Source organism: Symphalangus syndactylus, chromosome 7 (assembly GCF_028878055.3).
Source record: "Symphalangus syndactylus isolate Jambi chromosome 7, NHGRI_mSymSyn1-v2.1_pri, whole genome shotgun sequence".
Taxonomy (NCBI): domain Eukaryota; kingdom Metazoa; phylum Chordata; class Mammalia; order Primates; family Hylobatidae; genus Symphalangus; species Symphalangus syndactylus.
The window spans coordinates 105,565,177-105,592,088 of record NC_072429.2 but is presented as its reverse complement, the minus strand read 5'-3'; the positions used below and the strand labels follow the sequence as shown (position 1 = coordinate 105,592,088).

At 40.1% G+C, this 26,912-nt stretch overlaps 1 protein-coding gene across 4 annotated transcripts in view; it reads left to right on the top strand.

Moving 5' to 3' along the window:
• ABRA (actin binding Rho activating protein) overlaps positions 1-26,912 on the top strand; it is a 53,677-nt gene that overhangs the window by 1,022 nt on the left and 25,743 nt on the right. For 2 of the 4 annotated variants that reach the window (XM_055287042.2, XM_055287046.2), the window contains exon 2: positions 1,303-1,342. The gene's annotated coding sequence lies outside the window, so the exon portion shown is untranslated. Of the gene's footprint in view, positions 1-1,302; positions 1,347-3,281; positions 3,339-6,687; positions 6,762-26,912 lie in introns of those variants that run through there. The other 2 variants (XM_055287043.2, XM_055287044.2) reach the window with 2 other exon arrangements.

The window sequence follows — 26,912 nt, the reverse complement described above, 5'->3', positions numbered from 1 at the left end:
TGTAAATGTTTACCTCCCTAATACCACTTGAACAGCAATCTTGTGGCAGACAATATCCTCCATACAAACATTTACCATAGTACCCAGCACAGTATAGTTGTTAATTAAATGACAGCTTCTCCATGACATAACATTTGTGCCACCTGACAAGAAGCATTTGAAAGTAAATAAGGCATCTTGTTTCCTGGTTTTTGACACTTATTTGGGTTGATTATACTCAATTCATAAATTCTTTTTTTTTTAGGGGTGGGGGGGCATTACGTGTTTCAAGAAGACCTATTAGGTTTAGTGTTCTGTTGTACTTTGTGTTGAGATTTTTCATGAATGATGGTGACCAATTTTTTTTATAATGCTTGACCATAAGACATTCTTAGGTGTGGTAAATTCCTTCTTTAATTAAAATGTGAAATGGACAAATTATTGCCCAGACTCATGCTCTCCTTAAAAGACATCCCATGGTAATTAGATAAATGGCACAAAATAATATCTAATTGCATTTAAGAAAACAAACAATTACATGATTTTTTTCTTAAAGCAGAATCATGGTTATTCCTGGAATGTCACTCTCACTGGCTTACATTTTATTAAATTCCAGATTTTACTTGATTTTAAATGACAAAATTTTTTGCAAGATGGCTTAAACAAAAAAGGGAATTTATTGACTAACAAACTGAAGAGTCTCAGGAGACTACCACCTTCAGATACAGTTTGGTCAAGGTGCTAAACCAATGCTATCGGGAATATGACTCCATCTTTTGGCTTTGCTTTCCTTTATGTTGATTTGATTTTTATATAGGCTTTCTCCATTAACTGGCAAAACAGAGTACCCATTATTTAGCAACACCCACAGTAAGAAAATCTCCCCTTCCCAGTAATTCCAGCAAAACTCAGGGATTGAGTCTCAACGTATCAATAGAATCATGTGTTCATTCCTGCCTCCAAGGGGGATAAAAGATGCTAATTTCTTAATCCAGTGGGAGGGAAAGACCTGGGTAGGTGGTGGGTTTTCAGTCCCATTCAACTACATAAGTAAGGAGTAAGATGATTTCCCAAAGAAAAATTGAGATTCTATTTCCAGAAAAAAAGAAAAATAAGAGACAAACAGACAAAATCAACAGTAGTTAACTCCATACAGTAGGGTGGAGTTTTAGCAAAAGCATTTGTGAAATGCACGCACAAGCCAAGCCTATCTTTTTTTTTTTTTCTGACTTTCACAATAGCAGCAGCTTTATAAGTTACAGTGGTATTTGTGGGTTATAATTTCATAATTCCTTCGAACTTGTTTTCTCATTTTATTAATAGATAAGCTTTGAACAAGGAAGAAAGGGAAAATGCAGAAACAGTAAGTACTATATCCACATCTACATTGACTCTGATGCACTTATGCAAACTTTGCTTAAACTTACATCCACGTTGTTTAAAGTGCCCTCTATCATGTGTGTGAAAGCAGATAAAAGTTTGACAGCTGCTTTGAAACCTCTGGAGATTAAACCTTAGGGTACCCCAAATCTACCATAAGGTAATCCTCCAGCCCACTAAAGATTTTTCTGGACCCTTAGTTTATGGTGTTTTGGAGTATCCTGTATTTTTTTCTTAGATTTTCAACATACACTAGCACATTATGTAGAAATTGCCATAGATGTGATGGATATCTACTGAATGTAATTTGCATAAAGATTCATGCATTGGCCGGGTGCGGTGGCTCATGCCTGTAATCCCAGCACTTTGGGAGGCCGAGGTGGGCGGATCACCTGAGGTCAGGAGTTCAAGACCAGCCTGGCCAACATGGTGAAATCCCATCTCTACTAAAAATACAAAAATTAGCTGGGCATGGTGGTAGGCACCTGTAATCCCAGCTACTCAGGAGGCTGAGACAGGATAATTGCTTGAACAAGGGAGGCAGAGGTTGCAGTGAGCCGAGATTACGCCACTGCACTCCAGCCTGAGTGACAGAGTAAGATTCCATCTCAAAAAAAAAAAAAAAAAAAAAGATTCAAGCATGAAAACGAGGGTAGAAATAATCATTTCATTGCTTTATACATGTAGTACATGTAGTTGCCTTTTAATGGTCCTAATACAATATTATCTTGTTTAACATTGTCATAAAATCAGATAGATATTCGACATCGGAAATTTTTCCAGTCGATTATTTTAATTACGTGTTTCCTTGACATATTTTTCTAAAGTGCATTATTTTCTTTAGTAGGGTTAACATACATATCTGGATCATAGACAAAAAAAAAAAAAAATTAAATTACTATGACCAGAATCAGTGGCAGCATTAGGGCTTACGTCTTACTCAAGTTTGCAAGGATTGTTAGCCAATAGATTAGATGACTTCAAACTCACACATTATTAGAGTTGTATCTGCTGTGGCCTCTGCCATTGCGAGATGGTCAACTGAGGTTTCTTAGGGCTGTATCTTCTTTTTTGTGGTTTCCAATTTGTTAGAGAAGGGATAATACACAATTGGGTTTGTTAGACTTTTCTCTTAAATAACAGTACCTAGATTTCATGTGATCATATAAGGGGCTCTGTAATGAATAAGGTACAACAGTTTCAGTGCATTGGTTGTGTTTTCGTCAACCACTGCACTCTAAAATCTAAGACAGCAGAGGCCAAGTCTACATTACAGCCTGATGAGAGTATCTAATATATAATCAGCACTCAACAAGTATGTGTGGAATGACTGAATTTTTAGTTTGTCATTTATTCTGTCTGAAACTTATAAATGTATTTGCATACTCTTGGCTTTGTTCCAGATAGTGAAGATTTAGATAGGTGGATTCTGCATGAACTATTATTGACAGTTCATATGAAGTGAGGAAACATGTATAAAAACCACCTAGCTTAGTGATGGACATGAAATATAATGGGTGCTCAATAATATTAGTTGAATCAGCATTTTCCTCACCTAGGGTACCCTTTAGTTTGTTTTTAAAATTGACCTTCATTGCTTACAGAATTTTTAGAGTTTGCATGGTATATCAGGAAAACCAGTTAATCAGGTGTCAGAATACCAAGTTCAAGTCCTCCCTTTCTCACATATTGTTTATCTGGCAATTAACATTTTTTTTTTTTTTTTTCAGACACAGTCTCGCTGTGTCACCCAGGCTAGAGTGCAGTGGCACAATCTCAGCTCACTGCAAGCTCCGCCTCCTGGGTTCAAGCGCTTCTCCTGCCTCAGCCTCCCGAGTAGCTGGGACAACAGGCGCCCACCACCAAGCCCGGCTAATATTTTTTTTTTTTGTATTTTTAGTAGAGACGGGGTTTCATCGTGTTAGCCAAGATAGTCTCAATCTCCTGACCTCGTGATCCACCTGCCTCAGCCTCCCAAAGTAACATTATTTCTTTGAACCTCAGGTTCTTCATATGTAAAACAGAAGTAATGATTCAACCTAACAACATGTATTGAACTCTAGTCAGTGTTAAGATGTACAGGATTCAAAAATGATCTATGCGTTGCTACTTCTCATGGTTTCTTTTGAAATTCAGATTAAATAATCTATCGTATGTAAACTATGAATCAATATTAAAAAATTAAATATGATTGGTATTATTTTTCCATGAACTCTATCATATTTTTTGATGCTGAAAATCATCTAAATCCATGAGTTTCCCCCCTTCATTGTATTCTTCTGAGACAAATCAAAATCAGTAATATTTTGTTTTATTGAAAGCTTGTCTTTATTTGCATTTGATCTGATTTTCCCAAAGTCCAAGTTCTAGTTTGCCTTTCAATTTGTTCTATGGGATTCAGCTAAATATATTATAAAAGTTTTGGGAATGTTAGGAATGAATATTTGCTTAGAGGATCTTGGGGAAAGGTTTGCAGCATTTTAATAGGTAGATTTGATTGATCTAGAGAATCTACTTTCTGTATCAATTTAACAAAAAGCCAAGGAATAAAATATGGAAGGGGATGATAAGTAGTTTGTTCGAGACCAGCCCCTTTCTTTCTTGGGTAGAGATTCAGGGTACTGTGTTAGGTTGCCAAATTTAGCAAATAAAAATAGAAGGCAGTTAAATTTGAATTTCAGATAAATAACAAATTTTTAGGGTTAATATTGCTGAATATTGCATGTTGTATTTTATGTGTCAACCCTAAGTGAGACAGTGCTTTTAAAATTCTTAGAATGCTTCTTGTCTAGTTGGAAGGGTCTATGAGTTATGACCTTTATTCTTACAGGAGCCTTAACAAATCTGCACCCTTCAGATGATCTTCAACTTGTTAAAATGTAGGGTAAATTTGCCAACTGGATAGAGGGGTCTGTTCTTTGACTAGGGTCATCTGGAAAGTTCTCTTTGGGCTCTCTCATGTGGTACAATGATATGGCTGCTGGGGCTGGGAATTTCTGATTACTCAACTAAGGATGACATCTAAGAGAGCTCACTCACAGGGCTGACTGTTGGGCTGGGTGGTGACCAGGAGTTCAGCTGGCAGCTATGGACTGAAGTGCCTGCATATGGCCAATCCCCACGGCTTGGGCTTCTCCCAGCACAATAGCTGTGTTCCTAGAGGAAGCATCCTAAGAATGAATGTTCCAAGAGCTGAATCCTTTTCTTTTGCCTTCATACTAAAAAATTCACTGGATTTGGTGACACCACCAGCACCTACTTCTTATAGATGATTGATATTGTTATGTGGCTTGTTACACAGCCTCTACTCTCTAGGAGAATATTTATTTCAATGACTAGGAAAAGAAAGACTCAGAGGAGAGATCAAAGCCTAAGATGTGAAGTGAGGATTGAACAAGGAGTAGCAGAGGGACTGGGGAAGCAGGTGTCCGCCTAAAATTCATATGTTGAAATCCTAACCCCCAAGGTGATGATACTAGGAGGTGGGAATTTGAGGAGGTAATCAGGTCATGAAGGTGGAGCCCTCATGAATGGGATTGGTGCTCTTATAAAAGAGTCCAGAGATGTCCTTGCCCCTTCTACCATGTGAGGTTATGCAGAGAAGATAAAGGAGGTCCTCACCAGACACAGTATCTGCAGATGTCCTGAACCTAGGCTTCCCAGCCTCCATAACTGTAAGAAATTAAATGTATGTCATTCATAAGCTACCAGTTTACGGTATTCTTTTACTAGCAGCCTGAACAGATAAGACAGCAAGTTCATAAAGCAGATATATAGTGTTTGAGAAATAGCCACCTCTGCTGGATCAGGGTATTAGGTAAAGTGGGAGAGTTATGGATTACATTGGATTGATACCTGCATTTTCTAGGATAATTCTGAGAATAAAGAGAACAGGTTTAAGAAATAAGTTGATCTCTGGGGAATAAAAACTAAGAACCTAGAATATACCTTTTTTTTTTTTAATCTCAGTCTGCCCAAACATTGGGTCTGAAATATTAGAGGTTCATGGTTTATCCTTTTAAAAATTCTCATTTGCTTTTATTTATACGTTTTTTCATTTAAGTCTATGCCTGGTTGCTTTAAAAAAAAAAAAAAGGCTACTTTTACTTAAATGCATTCAAAAATGGCAATTAACCAAAGGAACTTGCCTCTGACACAGATCTTGGCTTATATCTTGAATTGTATTGTAATATTTGGTGCACTGCTATTTCCTTTCCATATTTCATGGATGTCCCACATGTAACCTAAGAGTCCCAAAGGCACTCAGGAGCTTGAGTGAGTATAAATCCCACACTACTGAGGTTTCAAATCACAAGTGCTTGACATGCTTAAGACACACTAGATGTACAGAAAATGTTTGATTGAAGCTCACTATCATTTTACGTTAGCCCCAGAGGTTGCTTTTAGCTAAATAAGTATTAGGTCTGTTAGAAGGGCATCTTTTCCAACCACAACATAGCTGCCTGCTGAGCAAAGCAGTTGGTAGCTAGAAAAGCAGTGAATAAGAACATATTCTGCCTGTTGCTATGAAATGTGAAAGGAGGTAGCTGATAGCTCAATTTGCTCCAAGAGACTTTGAAGAATAGAAAGGTCAAGCAGCTCAGCTTTATTTTTAGACTAAAATGAAACTGTGTTGTTTCTCAAAGCTTAGTCTAGTGAGGGAATGTAACAAGAGGGAAGAATGAGATCATATTGTCTATCTACTGATTGAAAAGTCAGGCTGTGCTCTTAGGGTCTGCCACTGTATCAGAATTGACAGTTTCACCAATAGCATTCAGTAGTGGGACCTGGAAAGCCACCTTGCATAGGCAGAGAAAGGTAATGAGAGTGTGTATTTCACTAAAGCAGAGTACAGGTGGCCCTGAAAAATAGTAAAATAAAACCAGTCATCAGTGAACAATATATACGTCTGTGAATGTGGGCTGGCCATTACCAACTAAAACAAAGTTTCACTTGGAAAATGGGGATTAGGGATGCAAAAGAATTACTCTCATAATGAGCAAAGAATCAGTTTGACACCTTAGAGAATACAGGTCGAAATAATTCTATCCTAAGATGACATTTCTGAACAACCATTGAGATGGATACTAATGCCTAAATATTTAATCTTCAGTCTCCTTCCCTGTGAACTAGTCTTGACATTGAAGCCATTCGGATATGTTGGAAAACGAAGGTGAATCTTTACTACATGAAATGTTGCTTTAACCTTGTCACATTATCGCAGCAGAAAGACGAGTGATTCATTTATAGATATTTGAAACTTCAGTTACCTGTCTCCCCTCACTTAAAGAAAAATAACTCATGAGGTTTATCTAACTTAATTCACAGACTGTGTTTATCTCCCAGAGAAGATCTCTTCTTTATTCCTATGTGTTTGAGGCCAGCTTATCATAGCCAGCAAGGTTTGTTTCTATGCAGCCAAATCCTGGCATTCTCCAAGAAGTGGTTCTGATAATATTTTTGCTCTCATCAGATTACTGTTTTAAAGCATTCAGAGGGACTCAGCAAGAGTTTTTTAGCAGCTCCATTAAAGTATTCATTTTTCCAAATATCAGGCCCCATGAAGAAGTTTTCCAGGTTGGAACTTCACAGAGCAGAGACAGATTAGTTGACATTTTTAGAGTTTGAGATGAAAAAGTAAGGAAGCACGCTAAAACAGAAAGAAGAGCAAACACATCACAAGCCTTTTTAATACTGCTCTAGGTCTTAAAAAGGTGAATCACTGAAACTTCGCCAGCATCACAACTAGTTATTAAACAACATTGTCCATGGGTGACACTCGAAATATTGAACCACTGGGACAGCCTGAGCACTGAGTTGAAGCTGACTCTTAGGGTGCCACTATGCATCAGGTGTTGACCTTTGAATGCTGAATCTGGGGTGTCCAGGTGGGGTGTTGAACATGGGTACATATTTTAACAATTTAAGCAACTCTGATGGCTGTGACTGTGTTTACCTGAATCATATTATTCCATATTCATATTATTCCTGTTTATCCCATGCTGACCCCCAAATTGTTTATTACAAGATACAACAAGAAACAAATATGAGTATATAATCTAGATTCTGTGCCTTTGTTGTGATTTTCTTATGTGATTGTACAATTTACTTAATCTCTTCGTGTCTTAGTTTTCCTTGTATAAGATAATTTTTCCCACTCTAAGTCAAGGCATTGTGAAAATACAATGATGGTGAAAGCTTTCTGAAGGAAAACCTGTCATCTAAAAATATTTTTGTAACTCTCTAGTATTTTTTGTCATTAAAAAGTTCTTTAGGAATTTTTGTCACGTAACTTTCCAAACATAGTCCATTAAAAATACCTACATACAAATTTAGCTGGATTTAGATTTTTTTAAAAAAGGTCTACTTATTATCAATATCATTATTATATTGTGTGTATATTGTTTAGATATCTTCAGTCTCTAATAATGTTATGAAGAAAAGTTTATGCTCATTTTTATCACTATCACCAAATCAAGTTTTTTTTTGTTTTTTTTTTTGAGACAGAGTCTCACTCTGTCGCCAGGCTGGAGTGCAGTGGCACGATCTTGGCTCGCTGCAGCCTCCGCCTCTTGGGTTCAAGTGATTCTCCTGCCTCAGCCTCCCAGGTAGCTGGGATTACAGGTGCACACCACCATGCCCAGCTATTATATTTTTTAGTAGAGACGGGGTTTTACCATGTTGGCCAGGATGGTCTCGATCTCTTGACCTCGTGATCCGCCCACCTCGGCCTCCCAAAGTGCTGGGATTACAGGTGTGAGCCACCACGCCCAGCCAATTTAAGTATTTTTAAGTAGGTTAAAAACATACTCCATCGTGGCTTTTGTCACCAAAACAACTATAAAACCCATAGTTAGTGATGTTGGCCTCTTAGGGTTAAAATATATTAGGAATCCAGGGACTTATAATACATGGATATGTTAGGTTGCTGCAAAAATAATTGTTTTTTGCCATTACTTTTAATGGCATAAGCCACAGCTTCTTTTGCAACAACCTAGTGAATAAATATTTACGTATATGCAGACACCTGTAACCTGTATATTAATTGAGACATAACTTGTAATCATCAACACTGGCACATTAAATTAATTAGTGAATATGAAATACATATATGTACATATGAATACAGTCTATTGTATTATCATGCATATCTGAGGACAACACGTAATTTCACAATTCAGCCACTTCTTCAGCAGGTAAGAAAAATACATTTGCATTAGCAACAAAACCTAAAGCTTTAGTTGATAAAAGAATGAAAAGTAAAACACGTACTGAGAGAGATAAACCTGCTTCTTTATCGTGTCCTTTAGTGGCTTAGGAAAGGTTTCTGTGGGAAGAAAAGGCTGTGGGAATTTGGTTGCACATTGCAAAGGATGATTTATGAAAGTTCGATTGTAGAGTGACCTCATCTATGGTATTTGCTAAGAACCAAATGTGAGTGTCTTTGGTAGAGTAGAACAAAAAGTACTTCTAAATGAATATTGAGCTTCAAAACAAATAGCAATATCACAGGAGGCTGCCAAATACAAGTGTCCTGAAAGGGCATTATAATTAAATATATCTAAACAGAATTCTAAATACAACATACAAGGTCATTCCAATAAGAAGGTAACCCAGGCATTGAAAAAGAATGACAGGGATACCAAGAATGTAGGTGTCTGGAAATGCATTGCATATGAAGGTTCATGTAGAGGCTAAAAAATTAAACATCAGAAGAAAAGATGGAATTCATCTCCCATTCTAATTTTATTGTCATGACAGCAGTTGTGCTGCCACTCAAAGGCTCAGAGACCTGCCCTCGCTTCTGCATTGTTGATACCTGCAAGCAATGGTGTATAATCAGAACTAACATTTTACAAGTTTCCAAAGTTTCTGTCAAAGAGAAACAATGGATGGTTTATTGATTGGCAGGTTAGGAGGGGTAGACCCAGAAAAAAGACACAAGAGCTGAAATTTTCCCTGAGAAATGTCCATCCTCCGCCTTAATTTGTCCCTTGCCAAATAGCAAATAGCTCATGATGTTGTGAGAATCCAGGCATGAATCAAGATGCAGGACTTTGGTCAGGTGCAGTGGCTCACGCCTGTAATCCCAACACTTTGGGAGGCCAAGGCAGGCAGATCACAAGTTCAGGAGATCGAGACCATCCTGACTAACATAGTGAAACCCTGTCTTTACTAAAAAGACAAAAAATTAGCCGGGTGTGGTGGTGGGTGCCTGTACTCCAAGCTACTCAGGAGGCTGAGGCAGGAGAATGGCGTGAACCCAGGAGGCAGAGGTTGCAGTGAGCTGAGATCACACCACTGCACTCCAGCCTGGGCAACAGAACGAGACTCTGTCTCAAGAAAAAAAAAAAAAAAAAGATGCAGGACTTAAATTCCATTTGTGCAATCAATTTCCTCCATGACATGCACAAATCATTTCCTCTGCAGCTCCACCTAACTGTCTACAAAATGAAGATAACGGTGCATATTTTCACACTTTGGATTGTAACCAACAGATGCTTCAACAGATTTTTTAGGTGAACAAGCCTGATACAAACAGGGACATAGACTTTAGCCGTGCTTACCTATATTTTTAGTGAAGCTAATTCAATAGACACATTTGGGTTTAATGTCCTAGAAACTCATATGCACGAAATGCAACATAATTTTTTGACCTTCATTCATTTTTCACACACTGCTTCAGCTCCCTTAAAAAGCAGTTTTCGGCCAGGTGTGATGGCTTACGCCTATAATCTCAGCACTTTGGGAGGCCAAGGCAGGCAGATCACAAGATCAAGAGATTGACACTATCCTGGCCAACATGGTGAAACCCCGTCTCTACTAAAAATACAAAAATTAGCTGGGCGTGGTGGCTTGTGCCTCTAGTCCCAGCTACTTGGGAGCCTGAGGCAAGAGAATTGCTTAGACCCAGGAGGCAGAGGTTGCAGTGAGCTGAGATTGCACCACTGCACTCTAGCCTGGCAATAGAGACTCTGTCTCAAGAAAAAAAAAAAAAGTTTTCAAAATAATTAAATCATGTAATTGTTTGTATCAGATAAATGCTATAAAAATACAATTTACTGAGTACTTACCATGTGCCAAGCACAGTTTTAGGCATTTTACACATATTACTCATTAATCTGCAAAATAACCCTATGGTTAGTACTAATTTTATCCCCTTTTTATATTTAGACAAACCTGTCAAAAGCCGATAAACAAATTGCCCTAGAAGTATTGGTTTTCTATTGCCATGGAACAAATTAGCGTAAGTTTAACAGCATAACATAGTATTCATTTATTAACTTATAGTTTCTGTGGGTCAGAAGTCCAGGCATATCTTAACTGGCCCTTTGCTCAGAGTCTTACAAGATTGTAATCAAGTTGTTAGTTGAGCTGCATTCTCATCTGTAGGCTCAACTGGGAAAGAATCTGTTTCTATGCTCCTTTAGGTTGCTAGCAGAAATCGTATCTTTGCAGCTATATGGTGAAGGACCCTGCTTTTTGCTGGCTATTGGCTGGAGGTCACCCTGGGGTCCTATAGGCCGCCAGCAGTTCCATGTGGGCTTCTCCAACACAAAGCCATTTATTTCATTTATTTCATCAAGCCTAAAAGGAGAGTCTCTCACCTCAAGGAAGGTCCAGTCCCTCTTTTAAAGGCTGTTCACCTGATAAAGTCAGGCCTGCACAGAGTACTCTCCCTTTAACTCAGAACCAATTAATTTGGGAGGTTAATTATATCTGCAAAACCTTTTAACCTTTGCCCTCTTCCATTGGGTAGAAGCAAGTCACAAGCCCCATCCATACCCCAAGGGATGGGGTACACAGAGGCGTGAACAATAGGAGGTGGGAATTATTGGAGGTCACCCAGGGTGTTTCTGTGACACTAGGTTAGTGCTCCTCAAACTTTAATGTACTTACAAATTATCCAAAGATTTTGTTAAATGCAGATTCTGATACAGTAGGTCAGGGATGTGATCTGAGAATCTACATTTCCAACAAGCTCCTACACAATGCTAATGCTACTGGCTGGTCTGGGAACTACCAAAACCCCATAAAGTTGGGACTGGAACCAATAGTTTCAGCTCCAGGCCAGATACTCTTAACCACTTCCCCTATACTTGTGAAATCTCCCTGGACTTTATCTAAGGTTGTTATCAATAAGGGATATAGTTTTATTTTTGTTCCGCATTTATCCTAAGGTAGTCAATGTAGTTGACATCTAATTGTCTCTTTTCACATTTATGGTTTTTTTTTTTTTTTTTTTTGACAGAGTCTAGCTCTGTTACCCAGGCTGGAGTGCAGTGGTGCCTCTAGCGGTCCTGCCGCAGGGGTTATTCAGGGATGCACCGAGAAGTAGTGAGAAGAATGATGAAAGAAAGACACAGAAAAGCGGGATTAGGAGGGACGGTTCCCTGATAGGGAAACGACTACCCAAGCTCTGGTTTATTCAGTGCTTTTATACATGCCAGGGGTTAACAGTCCACACAATAGTTATTTTTGTCTTCCTTTGATGCGGCCTCTGCAGTCTGTCCTGTGCTAACCATTAACTATGAAAAGCCATTCACAGCGCTTCACTGATCTGGTAAGAACAGGAAGCTACCCATAACAGGATCTTCAGCGGTCAGGTCTTTGCCATGACACCTACTTCCCTGTCTGCAGGCTTTGCCAATGCATGGGAATGTGAATTTGGCTCTCCACAAGTGCCATCTTGGCTCACTGCAAGCTCCACCTCCTGGGTTCACGCCATTCTCCTGCCTCAGCCTCCTGAGTAGCTGGGAGTACAGGCACCTGCCATCATGCCCGGCTAATTTTTTGTATTTTTAGTAGAGTCGGGATTTCACTGTGTTAGCCAGGATGGTGTCGAGCTCCTGACCTTGTGATCTGCCCGCCTCGGCCTCCCAAAGTACTGGGATTACAGGCGTGAGCCACCGCGCCCAGCCTATGGGGTTTTACAGAACAAGCTTTGCCACAGGAAATGTGGCCTTTGAATCAAAGCTCAGGCATTCTCCAGCTTGCCCAGATGTCCTCTATCCCTTTCGTCAGGCAAGTGACCATCTGCCCTGGGCTAGGTAACACTCTGTAGGGGGAAGATTTGCATGTTCTAGAGGCTCCATGTTTTACATACTGAGGAGTATTGGACAAGTGTCTAGGCCATCACCACCTTTCACTAGATGGAAGAAGTTTCTTCTTCTTTTCAAATTTATTTTTCATTGTATATATTTGAGATGTGTGCACAACATGATATTTTGACATACATATAAATAGTAAAATGATTATTACAGTCAAACAAATTTACATATTCATCAAAAGAAGCTTCTTCTTGTTTTATAAATGGGGTCTCCTAGGGACTTTTCATTTGACCTAAGTGTTTTTACCAGAAAAACATTTCCTTTTTTTTAGAAAATAAAAGAAGAGAAGATTTTAAACACTAGTTGGCTTTTGAAGAGAATAAATATTTACTTTGAAGAAAAGACTTATGAGGACTTAAAACATCTTGCTTGACTAGCTACAAATAGCTCCTCCCTGGACTTTATGTAGGGGGTAGAAATCATTCTCACCAAAAGAGTTAAGGAAATGTTGAATCAAAGTTTCCTTTTCAGTAATCTTTCCCAGACAGGAAGCTGTTATCTGTCTTCTTTTAAAAGTGCTGCTTATACCCTTGCAACTTAAATTTAGCTCTGAGGCAGCCTCTCCTTTCTCCCTGTGGGGTACAAGTGGTGCTAAATGGCAGACAGATGTTAAACAAAGATACCTTCCCACACAGCTTCCTTTGACTCTTTAAGTAAACTCCAATCTCTATTTTTTAAGAAAATTGCAAGATAAGCCTGTCAGAGGCCTCTGAAATTAACATAATTCAGACCTCCTGCCAGTGTCCTAAATCCTAAAATAGTGGATTTCCAATTGTCTGCTAGCAAGCTGCAAGGCTTTCAAAGCAAAGCCAGCATTCCAAGATTGGAGTAAACCCCCAATGCTAACCTTAGCATTGGGAACTTGAAGGCAGAGGAATCAAGATAAATGCCTCCTTGTATAACTTGTATAATTATATATTGAAAAGCTGGAGTCCTCCTGGTCTCTATTGTTAGAGATTGCTAACCACAACGAAATAATATCTTCACATATTTATTGAGCTGCCCTAGGAACTTTACGTTCCATGCCTCATTTAATCTTTACAACAATCCTGTCAAATGCTCATTTACAGCTTCCATTTGGATGGACAACTCAAGTAGACAGAAGTTAAGTAACATGCCTAAGGTCACACAGCTAGCAGCTAGGCAGAATTCGATCCAAAGTCAACATATAGTGCTTTTAAAGAAGACTAAATACACAACAAGATGCTAAAAGAAAGAGGACACTTGCTTTCTTCTGAAGTGGCTGAATGGTGTTCCCCTAAAAGACATGTCCATGTTCTAACTCCTGGATTCAATGAATGTGACTTCATTTGGGAAAAGGGTCATTTCAGATATAATTAATTGAAGGATCTCAGGATGAGAATATCCTGGACTATCTGGCTTGGCCCTAAATTCAATGACATGTGCGCCTGTAAGACAAAGGCAGAAAAAGATCTGACATTGACAGAAAAGAAGACAGAGACACAGAGGAGTCTTCTGTGTCTTTACGTGGTCATGTAAAGACAGAGGCAGGAATTGGGAGTGATGCTGACACAAGCTAAAGAGGCTTGGAGCCACCAGGAGGTGGAATAGAACAAGGAAGCCTTCTCCCCTAGAGCCATCAGAGGGAGCATGGCTGCGCTGACACCTTGATCTTCTTCTGGTTTCCAGAACTGTATGACAATAAATTTCTGTTTTCAGCCACTGAATTTTTGGTAATTTGTTATTTGCAGCCTTAGCAAACTAATACAGTCATGCACCTCCTGTTTCCATCACTGACTGACCACATATAAGACCATGGTCCCATGAGATTAGAATGGATCCGAACATTTCCTGTCATCTAGTGATATCCTAACCATTGCAATGTGTCTGGAGTTGTTTCCTTCTGGTGGTTCTTGGTCTCGCTGACTTCAAGAATGAAGCCACGTACCTTTGTGGTGAGTGTTACAGCTCTTAAAGTGGCACAGAACCAAAGAGTGAGCAACAGCAAGATTTATTGTGAAGAGTGAAAGAACAAAGCTTCCACAGCGTGGAAGGGGACCCGAGCAAGTTGCTGCTGCTGGCTGGGGTGGCCAGCTTTTATTCTCTTATTTGTCCATGCCCACATCCTGCTGATTGGTCCATTTTACCGTGTGCTGATTGGTCTATTTTACAGAGTGCTGACTGGTCCATTTTATAGAGTGCTGACTGGTGCGTTTACCATACTTTAGCTAGACACTGAGCACTGATTGGTGTGTTTTTACAGAGTGCTGATTGGTGCATTTACAATTCTTTAGCTAGACACAGAGCACTTATTGGTATGTTTACAATCCTCTAGCTAGAAAGAAAAGTTCTCCAAGTCCCCACTCTACCCAGGAAGTGCAGCTGGCTTCACCTCTCAATCCCCCCTCTAAACAGGACACCCCAACTGCTACTGGGAATTGGGCGATGACTGCTCTAGCTACTTTCTGCTGGATAGGGGTGAAGAAGGGGCCCTGTAGTTGTAGTGCCCTTCTAAAGAGGGGAACTCTTTAGGCCAGTCAAAGGGCCAGCTGGTTGGTCCAGGGGTCCTCGGTCAAAGTTGTTAGTTGAGCTCATTTGGGGTTCCATTTGTAAGACCATCTGTAGCTTGATGGCCTCAATCCTAGAGGAAACAAATTTGACAAGGAGGTTAAAATTACAGGGCCCGAAGGAGAGTAATAGCAAGATGGCTGTCACAGGACCTAGAATGGGGAGAAGCCATGTCGCCCAACTCTAGAGGTTGGTATAAGAGTTTGAAAGGCATTGTCTGATTTCAGAAGCCTTTTCCTGTAAATGCCAGGCAGCATCTCATACTATCCCTGACTGGTTAGTGTAAAAACAACACTCTCCCCCTAAGAAGGTGCAGAGTCCGCCTTTCTCAGCAGTGAGGAGGTCTAGGCCTCAGTGATTTTAGAGAGTCACTGCTGCCAAAGAGTCTATTTGGGATTGTAGAGTAAGGATAGATTTGATTATTTCTTGCAAACTGTCTGAGAAATCCTTTGAGGGTGTGTGGTAGTAGGATAATGAAGCAGATAAACTGACTATTCCAGTTCCTGTAGCAGTAGCCATCCCTAACCCTGCAAGTAGTGGTATTAGTTGTATGGCTCTGTGCTGACTGACTTGAGCTTTGAGGGGCACTGATAGGGTTTGATTTCCTGGGGCAATGTTAATGTTGGGACTTAGGAAGACTAAGGTGCAGGTGCCTGTCCAGTTAGTAAGGAGGCAGATATAGGTTGACGTTCCCCATAAGAAAAATATGCCTTGGATGTGTAGACAGAACTGGTTGTGTATGTTAAAAAGGTGTGTGAGTTGATTGTTTTCATTTTCCCATACTCCTAGAGTACTTGCTAAGGGAGCTCTGGTGAGTGGCTGGAAAGGGGTGTTGGGAGCAAACTGAGTGGCTCCCTGTGTTCTATTTTCCCACTGGAGAAAAAACTGTTTTGCATCTACTAGGAACCATTTGAGAGTGTGATTGAAAGAGGGGATGAGAAGGAATTCACTAGTGGTGGGGGCTCTGCTGCAGGGGGTCGAGGGGTGAATGGTTATGCAGGGAGTATATTTGCCATTAGAAAACCTGGACTGTTTGTTAAGCAGGGAGGAGGTGATGAGTCTAAGATCTTACACTAATCTCCACTGACCGTTTGGTTTTTGTACTTCTAGAATTGGAGTGTTGCAGGGACTGCTGCATTTTCTTACTAAGCCTTGAGCTTTTAAATGTCTAACAATATCCTGTAATCCTTTATGAGCTTCAGGCCTTAAGGGATATTGCCTTTGATAAGGAAAAGTGGTGGGATGTTTCAGCCTGATGTGGACTGGACAGACATTTTTTTGGTCTTCCGAATTGTCCTTCCAAAGCCCAGACTTCAGGATTGATTCCCTCCTCAAGCAGGGGATTACAAATGGGTAACTTGTTCCCCATATTCATGTAGATAATGGCTCCAGCTTTGGCTAATATGTCCCTCCCTAATATAAGGGTATAGGACTTTCAGGCATAACAAGAAAGGCATGTGAAAAGAGCAAAGTCTCCCAATTACAACTGAGGAGGTGAGAGAAATACCTGGTTACAGGCTGTCCCAGGATTCCTCAGATGGTAACGGACCTTGAGGACAGTCATCCAGGACAGGAGATTAACACTGAGAAAGCCACGCCAGTGTCCAGGAGGAAATCAACTTCCTGGCCATCAACGGTTAAACGTACCCGGGACTCAGTGAGAGTGATGACATGAGCTGGCGCTTGCCCTGGGCACCCTCAGTCCTGTTGTTGGATCATCTGGTTGGGGGCTTCTGGCCCAGAGAACCTTTGTCCTCTGGGGCTGTGCACCTTCCAGTAATTGCCTCGACATAGTGGACATGGGCAAGGGGGCAGCTTGTTTCTTGTTGGACAATCTTTTTTTAAGGTGTTCTTGCAAACCACACTGGTAACAAGCCCTACTAGGTGATTGGCCTGCTCCATTTTCTGTCCTCTCTGAACCACCAAAGTTTGTTTGTCTGAGGGCCATGACTAAGGCTGCAGCCTTTCTCTGATCTCACTTTTCCTTTTCAGCCTATTCCTCTTGTTCCCTATTGTAGAACACTGAGGTTGCCAGGTTTAATAATGCCTCCAGATTTTGTCCAGGGCCCAGGGGTTGCTTTTTGAGTTTTCTCCTGATATCTGCAGCTGATTGGATAATAAATTTATCTTTTAGGATCAATTGACCCTCGAGTGAGTCAAGTGACAGGGGAGTGTATTTTCTTAAGGCGTCCTATAGCTGCTTAAGGATGGCAGAAGGATTCTCTTCCTTTCTCTGAGATATGGTGGACATCATTGACTAATTCATGGGCTTTTTCCTAATTCTCCCTAGTCCTTCTAGAACACAGGTCAGCAGATGTTTATGACTCCAGTCTCCGTGATCTGAGTCTAGATCCCAGTGGGGATCCATACTGGGGATGGCTTGCTGACCGCTAGGGAATTTGTTCCTTTCTTCAGCTGTCATTCTATCATTTACTTGATAGATTACTTGAGTAAGATACCAGGTATCTCCAAATTCTCGGGCTGCAAATAAAGCTGCATTCTTTTCATGAAAGGCCAGGGTTTGATCTAACAATAGCATGACATCTCTCCAAGTGAGGTTGAAGGTTTGCCCTAGACCCTGTAGGACATCTATATACCTATCAGGATCATCTGAAAACTTTCCCAGGTCTGCCTTGATCTGCTTTAAATCAGAGAGGGAGAAGGGGACATGTACCCAGGTTGGGCCAAATTCCCCTCCCCCTATAGCTTGAAGGGGACATAACCGATAGCCTGGGGGTTTTTGTGGTCTCTTGGAGATTTCTTTGCTTATTTCCTTCTGGGTGGGGAAGGAAGGCTTATCATTAATAGGAAGGGGACCTATAGGGATGCTAGGATATGGGGGTAAGCTGAGAGGTCCTCTTGTGGGATATAAATTGCAAGTTTGCATAGTTGTGGATTCTCATTCAATTGAAAGAGAGCTTGAACATAAGGTATTTCATTCCATTTGCCTTCCTTCTTACAGAAAAGGTCAAGCTGCAGGATAGTATTGTAATGTATACTTCCTTAGGTGGCCATTTTTCCCCATCAGAGAGAGAATACTAGGGCCAGGACATAGTGTGGAAAAAAATGAGCCACTTCTTTTTCAGGGTTTGCAGGTCAAATTGGTCCTAATTGTTTAGGATGCATTTCATGGGAACCCGCAACAGTCCTTGGACCCTGCTGATTGGAATAGTTGTGCTCACTGACGCAGCAGTAGAAACTCCTCTTGCCCAAGAGCCCGCAATGGTCCCTGGACCCTGCAGATTGGAATAATTGCATTCACCGATGCAGCAGCAAAAACCTTAATTTTCCTCTTAGACCACAAAGAGGACCAAGGAAGGTTGGATTTATTGGCCCTTACAGATGCATTCTCAAAAACCTCTTAGAGTCCTGTTAGTATTGGGACCTTACCCCTGTCCTATAAAGATGTTATGCCTCAAAAATGAAGTGGAGGGCCATACCCTGAGGGAGGGAAGGGATCTCCAGAGTTGGAAGAGTGATGCCTTTTGTCCTCACTTCTCATCATATGAATAGGAAGGATATCATTTCTGAGGCTCCCCATATCTTAGCTTCAGGAATAGCTTTTGTTAGGCCTGTGAGTCTGAGGAGGGATCCTAAAATTCGAGATAGACCCCCCCACCAATGGGGCTTTGGGAAAAAATTATGTATTTCTGCCTGGTGAGCCCGGGTGCCTAAAGAAGGGAACAGAGTCCTGAAGTTTATATAGAAATCATTTTTATAGGAGAAACTAGAAAAGCACCAGAGACAGGGAGTGGTTTTTAGAAGCGGGACTAGTCTTGGAGAAGGGAGGCAGGAAGAAGTTGTCTGACAGGCATTAGGACCCAGGAGGCAAGGGTCAGGATAGATAGGATAGATGGACGAGTCTCACTTGAGTGACATGACTTTGAGAGTTCCACTCATGTCTACAGGGTCAACCAACTTTTTGTCGGGACCACAGAGCTGAATGGTTTTCCTCTCTGTCAACCCTCAGCTTAGCCCAGAAGTACTGGAAAAGTGGAAGCTGGTTCCAGGCAAACCAGCACTCCCAACTCCAAAGAGTCAGGGGTTGTTAGAGAGTCTTTTCCCAGAAAGCCTGACACCCGTGTCTTTAGTCCAGTGGCTGCACTAGTTGCTTTTAACTGGCTGACAGGTGCCCAGTATTTAGCCCCCGAATTCTAAGGAAAAATAGGAAACAATAGCAAGCAAAAGGGGTCTGATGGTACTCACTGCTTGGCAATAGTCCCATCTGGGTCACCAAGATATGTCTGGAGTTGGTTCCTTTCAGTGGGATCTTGGTGTCGATGGCTTCAAGAATGAAGCCATGGACCTTCATGTAACAGTGAGTGTTACAGCTCTTAAAGGTGGCACAGAACCAAAGAGTGAGCAACAGCAAGATTTATTGTGAAGAGAAAAGAACAAAGCTTCCACAGCATGGAAGGGGACCCAAGCGGGTTGCTGCTGCTGGCTGGGGTCGCCAGCTTTTAGTCCCTTATTTGTCCACGCCCACGTCCTGCTGATTGGCCCATTTTACAGAGTGCTGATTGGTCCATTTTACAGACTGCTGATTGGTGTATCCTTTAGCTAGACACAGAGTGCTGACTGGTGCGTTTTTACAGAGTGCTGATTGGTGCATTTACAATCCTTTAGCTAGACACAGAGTGCTGATTGGTGTGTTTTTGCAGAGTGCTGATTGGTGCATTTTTGCAGAGTGCTGATTGGTGTGTTTACAATCCTCTAGCTAGACAGAAAAGTTCTCCAAGTCCCCACTCGACCCAGGAAGTCCAGCTGGCTTCACCTGTCAGCAACATCACAGAACAACATGGTACTCATGTGCTTGAGATGGTGCTGGTGTGAAGAAACCTACTGAGCTGCCAGTCCTATAAAAGTCTAGCACATACAATTCTCTAGGGTACATAATACTTGATAATGATAATAAACGACTATGTTACTTGTTAATGTATTTACCATAATATACTCTGTATTGCTATTAGATTGGTGCAAAAGTAATTGCATTTTTTTGCCACTAAGGGTAAAAACAGCAATTACTTTTGCACCAACCTAATATTTTAGAATGTGCTCCTTCTACTTATTTTTTTAAAAGTTAACTGTAAAGCAGACTCAGGCGGGTCTTCAGAAGGTATTCCAAAAGAAGGCATTATTATAGGAGACAACAGCTCTGTGTGTGTTATTGACCCTGAAGACCTTCTAGTGGGACAAGGTGCAGAGGTGAAAGGCAGTGATTTTGATGATCCTGACCCTGTGTAAGCCTAGGCTAATGTGGATGTCTGTGTCCTCATTTTAACAAAAAAGTTCAAAAAGTTAAAAACAATTCAAAATAGAAAAAGTTTATAGAATAAGGACATAAAGAAAAAATATTTTTGTACAGCTGTACAATGTGTTTGTGTTTTAAACTAAGCCTTACTACAAAAGAGTCCAAAAGGTTAAAAAAATAAAAGGTTTAGTCAGGGCGCAGTGGCTCACGCCTGTAATCCCGGCAATTTGGGAGGCCAAGGCGGGCGGATAATAAGGTCAGGAGATCGAGACTATCCTGCCTAACACTGTGAAACCCCATCTCTACTAAAAATACAAAAAGAAATTAGCCAGGCCTGGTGGTGGGAGCCTGTAGTCCCAGCTACTCAGGAGGCTGAGGCAGGAGAATGGCATGAACCTGGGAGATGGGGCTTGCAGTGAGCCAAGATCACGCTACTGCACTCCAGCCTGGGTGATAGAGCAAGACTCCATCTCAAAAAAATGTATATATAAAAGGTTTATAAAGTAAAACAGTTACAGTAATCTAAGGTTAATTTATTATTGAAGAAAACTATTATTTAATCCATTTAGTGTAGCCTAAGTGTCCAGGTTTTATAAAGTCTACAGGAGTGGACAGTAATGTCTTAGGCCTTCACATTCACTCACCCTCACTCACTGACTCACCCAGAGCAATGTATAGTCAGTCCTGCAAGCTCCACTCATTGTTAAGTGCTTTATCTAGTGTACCATTTTTAATCTTTTATTCTGTATTTTTACTGTACCTTTTCTATGTTTAGATATGTTTTGATGCACAAATACTCACCCTTCTGTTATCATTGCTATGGTATTCAGTGCAGTAACATGCTATACAGGTTTGTAGCCTGGGAGCAATAGACTATACTGTCTAGCCTAGATGTGTAGTAGGCTATACCAGCTAGGTTTGTGTAAGCATAATCTATGATATTTGTACAATGACAAAATCACCTACCAATGTATTAAGCAACACATAACCGTACAAAGACTTGAGAAAAAAAAATCTTTAGGTGAACTCCAACAGTCCCCTGTAATTACTATTTGTGCCTGTCCTCCTGAATTGCAAGCCCTGAGACGGCACAGATGATATAACATTCACCTTTGTGCCTCTAACATTCATGACACCCATGTGGCGTTCAATGAATGTTTGTCGACTTGAAATAGCAGGAACACTGGTGAGTGAAGACTGTGGAGACCGCAGGCCTGCAATCATCTAGGAACATACAGAGAAGAAAGAAGCAAGTCAAATTCTTGTAAAGGGGCCAGATCAGGTGGCAAACATCCATGTGGCTCTTCTGCAGAATTGTGAAGAAGGCCAGGAGGCCCTCCGTCCCTTAGGGGCATGTGAAGCTGGCCCCGGGAAGGTCAGAGCCACCAAACATTTTCGGCGCTTGTCTAATGAAAACATAAACATCGAAATGGAGACTGGTTTCAACAAATACTGAAATGGGAAAAAAGTGGGAATACATCTACTACTATTCACTTTTTGGTTTTACTTTTAATTTAATTTTCAAAAAATGTATTATTAAAATATACAAAAGTATGCAGTGAAGTTTCCCGCCCCCTTATGCATTAATTCATTGAACACATATTAGAGTGTCTACTGTGTATACTATTCTTGGTGCTTGGGACAAACGAGGGAATAAAACAGACGAAAGCAATAGTCCTCATGGCCTTCACATTCAACTGGGAAGCTAGCCAAGGTAATCCTCTTTGAGAAGGGAAGATTTTTCCAAAGGCTAAAAGAAGTGAAAGAAATTAGCCAAGAAAGTATCTTTCTCAACAACCTCTATATTTAGATGTTTCTGAGACCTCCCAGGGTTTCTTTATGGACTTGTCCACAAATTCAAACATATATTCTTATTTTCCCTTATTTTCAATTCAAAAGACTGTATATTATATACATCTTGCTTTTCTCATTTAATGTATCTTAGAGCTTTTTATCCAATAACTTTATCAGAAAGTTTATGTATTTTTTATTTATTTATTTATTCATTTATTTATTTCGAGATGGAGTCTCGCTCTGTCGCCCAGGCTGGAGTGCAGTGGCGCAATCTCGGCTCACTGCAAGCTCCGCCTCCTGGGTTCACGCCATTCTCCTGCCTCAGCCTCTCCAAGTAGCTGGGACTACAGGCGCCCACCACCACGCCCGGCTAATTTTTTGTATTTTTAGTAGAGACGGGGTTTCACCATGGTCTCGACCTCCTGACCTCGTGATCCGCCCGCCTCAGCCTCCCAAAGTCCTGGGATTACAAGCGTGAGCCACCGCGCCCGGCCAAGTTTATGTATTTATTTATTTTTGTATTCCTGCATAACCTATTTGGGTAGCTATGCAGTAATTCATTTCACCTTTTCCGTATGATAGAATTTAGGTTGTTTTCATTATTTTGAGAAATGTTGCAATGCCTAACTGTGTATAAATATCATTTAAATCCCTTGGATAATTTCCCAGAAGTGGAATTTCTTGGTCAAAGACATATGAATAAATCATTTTGACAAATATTGCCAAATTGCCTTCTATGGGGTTTTACTAATGTCTGTCTCCCCAAAACAATGGAGAGTTCCTGTTTTCTCACAGGTTGCCAATGGACTATGATGTCAAACAAAAATCTGTGGGCTTTCTAGCCATTATGATTAGAAAAAAAATGATAATCCTATGTAATTTTAAATTTTCATTTGTCTTATTTTGAATAACAGTCAACAGTTTTCATGTATTTAAAAGCCATTTTTATTTCTTTTCCAATAAACTTTTACTATTTTTTTCCCAATATAACTGGGCAAGCAATTGGGAAGTTGGTGTTTTTCTCATCAATATCTATGTGCTTTTTATATATGATAGAGATTATTCTGTTTTATGAATTATGAATTTTTTTCCTGTGTGTTGTCTTTTGACTTTTTAAAATAATTTTTTTTTTGCCTTTTTAAGACATAGTAACATTTATCTTTTTTATGGCTTCTGGATTTTTAGTCATATTTTAAAATATTATACACACCCCAAATTTAAAAAGCAATTTTATCATTTTCTTCTAGTAGGCTTATGATTTCAGATTTTACATTTAAGTCTTTGATCTATTTAGAATGTATTCTGATATACGATGTGAAAGATGAATCCAACTATTCCCCTAGGTGGCTCTCTGGCTTTTGACTGTAACCATTTTTTGAGTGGTTTATTTTCCCTACTGATTTCTGATGACACCCTTATAACATATTATGTTATTAATATGCCATCAGGTTTATTTATTTCCTATCTTGTTCTATTTTCTGTTTGTCTGTTCATATGTCAATACCATACTATTTAACATTTTAGCTTTCTTCCTTTTAAATGTTCTCTTGACTATTTTTGGTTGTTTCATTTTTTTATACAACCTTTAGTATCAGTTTGTCTCTTTCTAAACAAAGAAAAAATTAACACTTTTCGTTGGAATAAAGTTAAATTTACCACAGAGAGAAATGGTGTTTCAACTATGTAGAATTCTCCTATCCAAGATTACGGCTTTATCTTTTCTTTGTCTGATTGTATTTAGTAATCTTTCAAAGTATTCTTCATATAGTTTTTGAATATTTTCTAGTGAGTTCATTCATAGGTATTTTATTTTTATTGCTGATATTGTAAATGGTTCATTCTTTTCATTATATCTTCTAAATGATTTTGTGAAATATATGAATGATATTTTCTACATTCTCCTTTTCTACCCTACTATTCAGCTAAATTCTCTTTTTGATTTTAATTTTTTGGTTTACTGTTTTGGCTTTGGTTTTTTTAGTGACTTGGGTTGATATTATACTCTGAAAAAAAGTATTCATCATTGAAAAGTTAAATTTTTCTGGACTAGCCATTTAAATAAGTACCTATGGAGAAAGAAGAAGGACCAGAGTAACTTTCAGGTGTCAAACTCTAAATAACCTTCCAATGCAACCACACAGACAGCTTTTCTGCAAAGATGGCACATCCATGTCATGCATTGTGTGATTTTACTGCATCTGCATCTTCAAATCCACTGCTTTTCAAAGTTGAAGTCCAGGAGAATTTTTATTCAAGTCTTGCCATCAGATTTCTTCACTCACTGTAGCAAACAAGCCATGCAGCCATGCAGCTTTTTCACTAGAGGGTGGACCTCTTCCTTTTAGAAAATGTGTTTTTGCAAAATCCATCACTTCCAGACTTCTAAGTATTCCTTTTGACTTCCTTCCAGATGAAATCTAACCAATCTCAGTTAGTTTTAGTGGTCATTGTTACAATCTGCAGATTATAGTTTTAGTGGTTGTTAGACTCTGCAGATTATCTGTGTCCTATTTTACTGAAATTGGAATTCGAGAGTTTTAAAAAATTCTAATTATTACCTTTGGATGGTTTCCAGAAGAGGAGAACAATCTGGTATACAAACCGATGTTTAATGGGTTATCTCAACTACTTCTCAAAATGACATCCCTGAACTGAAAGAATACTTCTAGCACAATCAGTTTCAAGATTGGGAGTAGATTGTAACCAGATATGAAATATACATGCTTATGCACGAGCTGCATGAGTGTGGCGTAATTATGATTGGCCATTTCCTTCTGGTTTTCTAAACTTTCTATTTCTATCATGACTCCTTCTCCTTCGACACACATATAAACACACACACGAGTGTGTGTAGAAAAGAACGTGTACAAAAATATCCAACACTGGGCCCGGCGCAGTGGCTCACGCCTGTAATCCCAGCACTTCGGGAGGCCGAGGCGGGTGGATCATGAGGTCAGCAGATCAAGACCATCCTGGCTAACATGGTGAGCCCCCATCTCTACTAAAAAAAAATACAAAAAATTAGCCGGACATGGTGGCGGGTGCCTGTAGTCCCAGCTACTTGGGAGGCTGAGGCAGGACAATGGCATGAACCCAGGAGGCGGAGCTTGCAGTGAGCCGAGATGCACGACTGCACTCCAGCCTGGGCGACAGAGCGAGACTCCGTCTCAAAAAAAAAATTACATAAATAAAAATAAAAAAAAAATCCAACACTGTACTATAAAGTTAAAATGAGTGAGAACTAAAAATCTTTCTTGGATTTGGCAATGACTTTCTGTATGACTTTGACTAAATTGAGTTTATAGGCAGAAACCAGAATATTTAATGGAGTGAGTTGAAGGGTGAACAGGAGGTGATAAATTAAGGAGTGTAGGCTACTTTTGCAAGACTCTTGGCTATTAAGGAAATGAAAATTTTACAGAATCAAATAGAAAGGCACTGCTGAGAAACTATATTTAGATCCCTGTAAGATGCTTGTTTAGGGAGTGATGTCACAAGCTTGTAAAGTTCTGCCCTTCAAAGTGGGGGTGGGGAGCAAGGAGGAAGGAAGGAATTTGTGTTAGAGCACAGTTGTCAACAGCCCTGACCCTGGAGCCAGAGTGCCTGGGTTTGATCCCTCCATAACTCTTCTCTCTCTCTCTCTCTCTCTCTCTATATATATATATATATATATATATATATATATATATTTTTTTTTTTTTTTTTTTTTTTTGACAGAGTCTCTCTCTGTCATCCAGGCTGGAGTGCAGTGGCACAATCTCCTGCTTTCTGCAACCTCCACATCCCGGGTTCAAGCAATTCTCCTACCTCAGCCTCCCAGGTAGCTGGCATTACAGGCTCCCACCACCATGCCCAGCTAATTTTTGTATTTTTAGTAGAGACGAGGTTTCACCATGTTGGCCATGGCTGGTCTTGAACTCCTGACCTCAGGCGATCCACCCACCTCAGCCTCCCAAAGTGCTGGGATTACAGGCATGAGCCACGGCGCCTGGCCCCTTTGTAACTCTTGTAGACATGTGACTTAGTATGACTTGGTCATTCTGATCCTAAATGACGCCCTAATCTATGTAATAGCTCAGATCTTTTTCCTTAGCTTCAATCTGTGTATACTGGATAATTTCACGTGGATGTCCTACAGGTATCTCCGAGTCAATATGTCCAAAATATGATCTAATATTTTGTCCAATCCCCAAGCTTGCCCTACCCTTTGTATGTTTATTCTTTATAAATAAAACCACCATTTACCTAGAAAACCAGGCCAGGATGCACATATTCATCCCAAATGCCTTCATTTCTTTCATATCTGACATCTAACTGTGACTAGTTCATATCAATCCTCTCTTAGTTTCACCGGTAGGACTTATGTCTTCCTTTCTAACTTTACTGCTATGATTTTAGAGCAGGTTCTAATTGTCTCCTAGCCAGGTTGTTGCTATCACTCCCCAATTCTTATCTCAGCTTCTATTCTAGCCCACACACCATTCCTGAATCATCCTCCACACCATCAATGAAGTGATTTTATTAAAATTCTATGCTCATCCTGCCATTCTGCAGGTGAAAACCTACATTTCTTCTCAGGGTATTCATATTTCTCAACAATCCGATCCTAGCTGTGTGACTCTCCATCCTCAAACCACACTGTATGTCCTTCCTCAGTTTCCATTGCAGACAGACAAAATACAAGAAGGCACGATTCCATCCCCAACCCCCTATTCTACAGAAAAGGAAGCATTCCTCCTAAGAGGAGAACTTCCCTTGTTTAGAAAAAGATTTTAACAAGTCTTTTGAATATGCAGGAGCAAGGGCAGCGAGTCTGGTGGGGAATAAGGATGTTAAGGGGCTAGTGCAGAAGTCCCGAAGCAGGTGCC